Consider the following 6,833-nt stretch of genomic DNA (forward strand, 5'->3'; position numbering starts at 1 on the left):
CTCCCATCTCAAAGTTCCTTTTTCCATTCTGAACAGCTCCCTGTTTATAGCTTTCTCCCCTTCACAAAAATGAACCCATTATAGCAGAAGATCATATACTCCCATTCCTCTAAAGAAAGGGCTATTCCTACTACAACACTTGTTAAACTCAATGAGTTCTTTCTCTGGTGAAGAATGCTCAGTGGAGCTCAATCAGTGGTTGGCTCCTTCTATCCTTTTTGCTGTATTTTTCTTTTCTGGTTCATAATTAAATCTGCCTCCTGTCTTATTAGTTTATAGGGGTCCAATTATGTCAGCAGGATGTGGCCCTAGGTTGACACAATTAACTGCTTCCTGATACAATTTACTGGGTTATCCATTTAATTTGAAGTTTCAGCCTCCTAAAAAGCAGCACTAAACTTGTACATAAAGAACATTCTGCTCCGTTATACCTATGCATTTGCATTGAACAGTACAAGGGGGGGAAAAAAACCAAGTAACAGGACTAGTCATCATTGTCATTAGGTAACTGCAAAAGGTTGACAACCTAATTTAGCTAGGGCCAGAGCAGGGAATGCTCCTCTTATGTTGGTGTTGAGCATTTTCTTCTCTAGCAAAATTGTGCTAAGCACCCCTAACAGCACAAGCTATGCAAGGGCCCAAATTCTTCCATTGAATGTGTACATGTCACTCACTAACTTCACTGGGTCCTGAGAGCAGAATTTGGTTCACTGAGCCTTATCTGTATTCAGGTGCTAGCACCATGGAGGAAGAAAGCTGACTGGTAATTTTCACTTTTCCTTGCATTCTGTAATTCAGCCACACTCAGAATCATAGAACATTTTGCTGATCTCCATTAATGTTTTTAGAGGCAGCTCTAATTCCCATTGAAACTTAATAGTAAGACTCCCATTAACTTAAATGAATTTGTTTGGGTGCAGAGAATAGGTAGTGAAGTGTTCAAACTGTATCCTTATAGGTACTCCACTTCAGATGCACCTGTGTCTTTGATCAGAGCCTTTTCAGTAGGCAGTGTCTGCTCAGCCTAGGCATCCACGTGCCTATACTGAGGATATAGAGAGCTACATGGGAAAACTGCATTCCTTTCTCAGCCACCCTTCAACCTGAGATGGAAGATCAAGTATCCCAGCTTCATTCTAGGCATAGTTAAGCTTGCCTTGCTGTATCTTTTCTGTGGATAAATAGGTCAAAAGCCAGCACCTTAAAAAGAGAAAAACCAAGCCCCTGAAAGGCAAAATCCTGGTTTTCCCAACTGAAGGCTTAGCTAAGCTTTTAAAGGAGAGTTTGCAAACTGCCTGTCATTAAACAGTAAAAATACATGTAGGACACTCATCATGCAGGCCTTAAGGTTGCAGGCTGTACTTTGAGAATCAGGACAGTCCCCTAGATTTCAGAATGGCAGACACCTGCAAGCAAGAGCCAAGGCCCGGGAATTTAGCTCTCCCACAGCGCAGTAAGCAGCACTGCACTAAAACTTCCCTAGCCCCAGAACTATTGCCAATCTCTGCCAAAGATACTCCCCTCCCTCTCTTGGATGACCTTGGCAAGCCACTTAATTTTTGTTTCCTGTGTAAAACCTATTGTTTTTCTGTCTGGTCTCTTCAGAACATGAGCTCTTTGGGGTAGGGGCCACTTTTTTGTTGGGTGTCTGTAGAGCACCTAGCTAGCACAATAGGGTCCTAGTCCATAACTCAGGCTCCTGAACACTACCACAATACAACAATAGAAATACTTCCGGAGATGTGGGTCACTGCAGCAAGGTCTTTCAAAGAAAATAGGACATTGAGGTTTTCCTCAGTCAAGACGCACTTACAACTTTCAGGCCTTTTGTGAACCAGCCCAGACCTCAAGAGGCACCAATTTTGAACCAACCGCCTACCAAAGCCAGGGCAGGTCCTGTTAAAAAGCAGACAACTTTCTGAGAGCTAGCACAGGTTTTAGGCATCTGCAAACCTGTGGAGTTTATCCTCTGCTAAAAGGTGAGCTGAACCTAAATTAGTGAGGCAAAATAGTGAGGGAGAATCTTCAGAAAACATCAGTAGGTTCCCTGGTTTTGAGGTAGTTCCTTCACCAAGTGGTTTTTGACTTCAGTTCTAGAATATACATTGAGGGGGTAATGCTCAGTTCCTACTAAGCTACTTTGTAAACGCTGAAATTCCAAAACATGCAGCCTTAGTCCACATGATAAGTGAAATACACGGTAAGTTATGACTTCTTCCAACAAGAGACAGAGGCCTTTGTTCAGTGATGATAAAATACTATTGTGTGTGATCGCTGTCATCCAACAGCTGCATTGCACCATACATGAGAGCTGATGGCTGCAGACATGTTAGACCTGGCAAGGGGCACAGCTGCAAAGGGACTAGCCAAATTAACTGGAGACCTGGAGCATAGAAAGCAAGAGCAGGGATGTAACTATGAGAGATTTTTAAGAATGTGGTTATATATATTATTGTCAACAGAACAGAGTATGGGGCAGGAACCAGATCTTTGGCTTCTAGTCTGGTTATTTGTGTTGCTCTACCTTGTTAAGAGCTGGATCCAGGAAGCCATTTACAGCACATAAGCAGCCTGCTGAACATACTAATTTGTTAAAATGCTACATATTAACAATACTACTACAAACATGGCCATGACAAATGCTTCCATAATATATTATACACTATCTGCTCCCGCATCTCTGTATAGGAGGCATGGCAGGGATAAGACAACGCATGTCCAAGGTAAGGTTGGCGTATACAGTGACTCCAGCTGATCCTCGGCTGTTCTTAGATCGAGGGCCATTTCGGCCTCAGTGGTGCTAGGATTGGTGTAGAAAGGTGGCTTACAATTACCTCCCTACCCCATTTTGCTCCCGCTGCCCCATTTAACGCCCCCCCCCCCACACACACACACACCTCAGCAGTGCACTCAGCAAAGCTGAGGATTTGGCCTCAGATTTTAAAAGCTAGATGTGTGTGAATACACAATCATAGTTGTGGTTTTCCTCTTGCTTCCTCCTGAGAGCCACCAGTGTTTGCTGCAGGGGTCTTATTTACATAAAGCAAAGCAGTGGCAATACACACCATTAGTAGCAAACCAGGAATCCCATGCTATTGGGGGCATTTTAGAGTTTGGGAGCAGTAGTTTAAGGACTTGACAATATGGTGCTGTTATTCCTTCATGTACTTCTACAAATCTAAATAATGTGAACTAATGGCACCACAGCAGTAAGACATCATCAGTTCCTACCAATGGGCACAGTGGTACACTATCACAATGCAATCTGACCTGCCTTAACACCCTTGAACACAGTGGGAGGTTTGGGTATGCAAGGCATACAGGATAAGGCCTTCTTGTTACCTCTGAAGTCACTAAGGATGGAGACACTGCTGCACTGCACTCCATTTGTCCAGCTAATCTAGTTTCCTGTCTCCAGTAATGTTCTTTAGAGAAAGCCTATAAAGCACATGGACATTTTTGCAAGAGTATCAGGGAGAGAAGGAAGAGTTCCCTTCTGAGCCCTCCACAAGCAATCAGCTTACCTCCTCTGGAGGGGAGAGAGCTATTCATGCTCATAAAACAGGGTAATCCATCTCTGAACCTAGCTCACCATGGGCCTGATCCAAATCCCATTGATGTTAACTGGAATCTTACCATTGATTACACTGAGCTGGGGATCAGGCCCTGTTTGGTGTTCCTGTGCCAGTGGATTCCACAGGTTACTTATATGATTTTAAAAGAAACGTATAAATGAATTTAAAATGGGATTGAGCCCTGGGGCCTGACAGCCTCTCACTGCAGAAGAGGTACAGCATGAACAACTGCAATGCAAGTTTCCTGGCCCTGCCCCAACAATGCACTTCATCCTTGACCATCTCGAGGGACAAAAGGGTAGTTCTTTCTCCACATCCACCCCATGCTTTAGTTCTCTGCTGCCTGGACCAGCTAGCATCGTGGTTTGTGTGACACCTTACCATCAAGAACAGGATTCAAATCACTAATGTGTTTCATCGAGACCAGAGTCATCATGTAGGAACAACATTTGGTCATTGTCAAACTGGGCCAAATTTAAAGTAATCGGGAGAGAAACCCTGTTACCCATAAGCTTTAGCACTCCAGTCCCCTCCCTCTTCACAGTGTATTGCATTTCTATTTCATTGACTGTCCTTGCATTGTAGGACAAGGTAAACAGGAGCACTGAATGGCCTTGGTAACATTCCCTGGGCTCAGCTGGTGAAAACTGGTAGCACTCTGTTGAAGTCAATGTAGTGATTACAATTTAAACTTGCTGAACATTGGGCCTGTTTATCGAATCACATGCAGCTCTTCAGAATGAGAAGGGTTAATGTCATTGTAAAGTGTGTGTGGGGGGGATTCACATGGACATGACTAACCCCTTCTTTCAAACAGAAATAGACATTGAACAGAAAAATCTCAGGTGACAGATCTGACCTGCAGTCTGCAGATGGATTGCTGCTGTCCTTTCAAACAGTGTGAGGAATGTTTTTTCCATTACAATTAATTTAGCTTTTGCAAAGTCACTATCACATGGCAGGCAATCAAATGACCATGACAGCTAACCCCTTACATGCCTGTTATGAAGCTAAACATGAGCTGTTATGTTTGGCCCTAGAGTCACATTTTCAGCTTCTGGGTTGGGCTCATCTCTAGTCAATTCTTTTCTTTTTCCCTACAAAACTCCAGGCCCTCTTTTACTATTGTGGATTTCTGGAAGCTGCTCTCAGATTTGCTATATACTTATTCCAATGTACCGTGTGCACTGTGGAATTGGTACTGTATGGAAATAAACACCATGGACTGTGTCCTCTCTCTGCCTCCTCCCTCCTTTGCAGTACCGGGGCACTTGAAAGCCACTGCCGCATGAGCTACATCCATCATACAGCGCACACACAAAAATCTTTAGCCCGCCTTTTGATAATGACCATAGACAGCGCTAGGACTCTTCTGTTGAGCCGTGGTGCACCATGGGGCTGTCTGGATCATTTCTCATTTACAATTAAACAAAATCATAAGTTGAGCTTGGCTGGCATCCAGTCTCCTTTCCCCACTTCCCAGAGCTGCGTGCACTGCCTCTGCTCCAATCAGAACTCGAAAGCCTCCATGTGCTGGAGCTAAGCTCCAGCCCTTAAATAGCTCTTTGCTAAGGAAACAGCTGTTAAGGTCCATGGATCAGAGATGCTGCCATAAGCTCACCTGCCAGACCCCTTTCTCTCCTCCTGCTTTCACAACAGTGGTGCACTTCACCAGAGTCACTTGGTCCCTGTTGTTTTCATCTGGGAGTTGTATGCTCGATATCTCTGGCCAGCACACAAACAGCACAGAGCATGGAGATTCTGGGAAGGTGTGAGTCCTTTTCCCTCTGGATAACTGTGCTGTCCTTTGGAAGGGTTCTCTCCATGGATTTCTCTTACCTGGGATCCTCCCTGAGCCTGCAGTCCTCCTTCCAGGAGAACACAACACAGGTGGGTTCCTTCTCATTTAGTGCATTTTGCATCTTTTGTTACTAAACAGAAACCCAGTTGTGGTTCCCTGGACTTTATACTATGATGTTACTATTTAACTGGCTGCCTAATCAAACCCTGTGTTTTGCTGGTACATAGAGCTTTAGGGTGGGATTTTCAAGAGCTCTCAAAATGACCTAGGAGCTCAAGTTCCATTGAGATTTCATCCCCTTTGATACATATTGCCAGGGTCTGGATTTCAAAAGCCCCATCCGTAATTGTAATCAGTTATGCAGTGAATACTGTGCTACAAAGTATGTAATGCCAGCTGATGTCTTCCATTCCCAGAGCACAGGTGGCAGGAGCAGGCTGCATACCTGGTAAGGTTGCAGTTTTTATGCAAATGATGTAATAGATTTAAAAGACCCTGCCCAGGGAAGATTAATTATAGAGCTGCACTGTGCTGCTCCCACAGCTCTGGAGTTTTTTCAGTCGGAAGAATGTAGCAACTACTCAGGAATCCAGACTCAAGAGTCTCCCAGCCCATCTGGGCTGACCATATGAGGAAACAAGAACTCAAGGAGAACCCTCTGCTCCTGGCGCCCAGCCCTAGAGCACAGACTCGGCTGGGCTGGTGTGCTGACACTACAATGTAGTGCTGTGATGTAATGATCAGTGTGCAGGGGCAGCTCTAGGCACCAGCAAAGCAAGCATGTGCTTGGGGCAGTCCATTTGCAGGGGTGGCAGGGATCCAGCATGGGAGCTGAGAACCAACAGGGGGCCCTGGGAGCTGTAGTTCCTTGGTTAGCTCCCTGCCTATAGAGCCAGCCCTGGAGCAGGGAAAGAACTACATTTCCCAGCATTCCCTTGGCCACTACCAACAGGAAAGAGGGAGAGGGAGTGAGGTAGCTAAGACCTCATGCTGCAGCCTGCTATGAATGGAGAGCTGCACTCTGAAGGGTAGGGATACCATATTTTAACATTCAAAAAATAGGACACCCCACAGGGAGGGAGGGTAGCCCCACCCTGCCACCATCCACTCCCTCCGACTGCCCCCCACAGAAACCCCAACCCATCCAACCCCCCCTGCACCCTGTCCCCTGATCACCCCCTCCCGGGACCCCTGCCCCTAACTGCCCCCCAGGACCCCACCCCCTATCTAAGCCTCCCTTCTCCTTGTCCCCAACTGCCCCCTCCTCAGACCGCCCCAACTTCCCCCCCTAGGACCCCACCCCCTACCTGTCCCCTGACAAATCCCCGGGACTCCCATGCCTATCCAACCGCTGCCTGTCCCCTGACTGCCCCCCCAACCCCTGACCCATCTAACCCCCCCTTCTCCCTGCCCCTGACTGCCCCCCCGAATCTCCGCCCCATCCAACCCCCCAGCCC

General features: G+C 46.3%; 1 protein-coding gene across 1 annotated transcript in view; it reads left to right on the forward strand.

The window, feature by feature from the left end:
* Positions 1–5,176: 5,176 nt before the first annotated feature.
* Positions 5,177–6,833, forward strand: part of LOC117877386 — a 25,980-nt gene continuing 24,323 nt past the window's right edge. The window contains exon 1 of the mRNA XM_034770474.1: positions 5,177–5,465. The gene's annotated coding sequence lies outside the window, so the exon portion shown is untranslated. The remainder of the gene's footprint in view (positions 5,466–6,833) is intronic.

The sequence above is a fragment of the Trachemys scripta genome, chromosome 4, assembly GCF_013100865.1.
Source record: "Trachemys scripta elegans isolate TJP31775 chromosome 4, CAS_Tse_1.0, whole genome shotgun sequence".
NCBI lineage: Eukaryota > Metazoa > Chordata > Testudines > Emydidae > Trachemys > Trachemys scripta.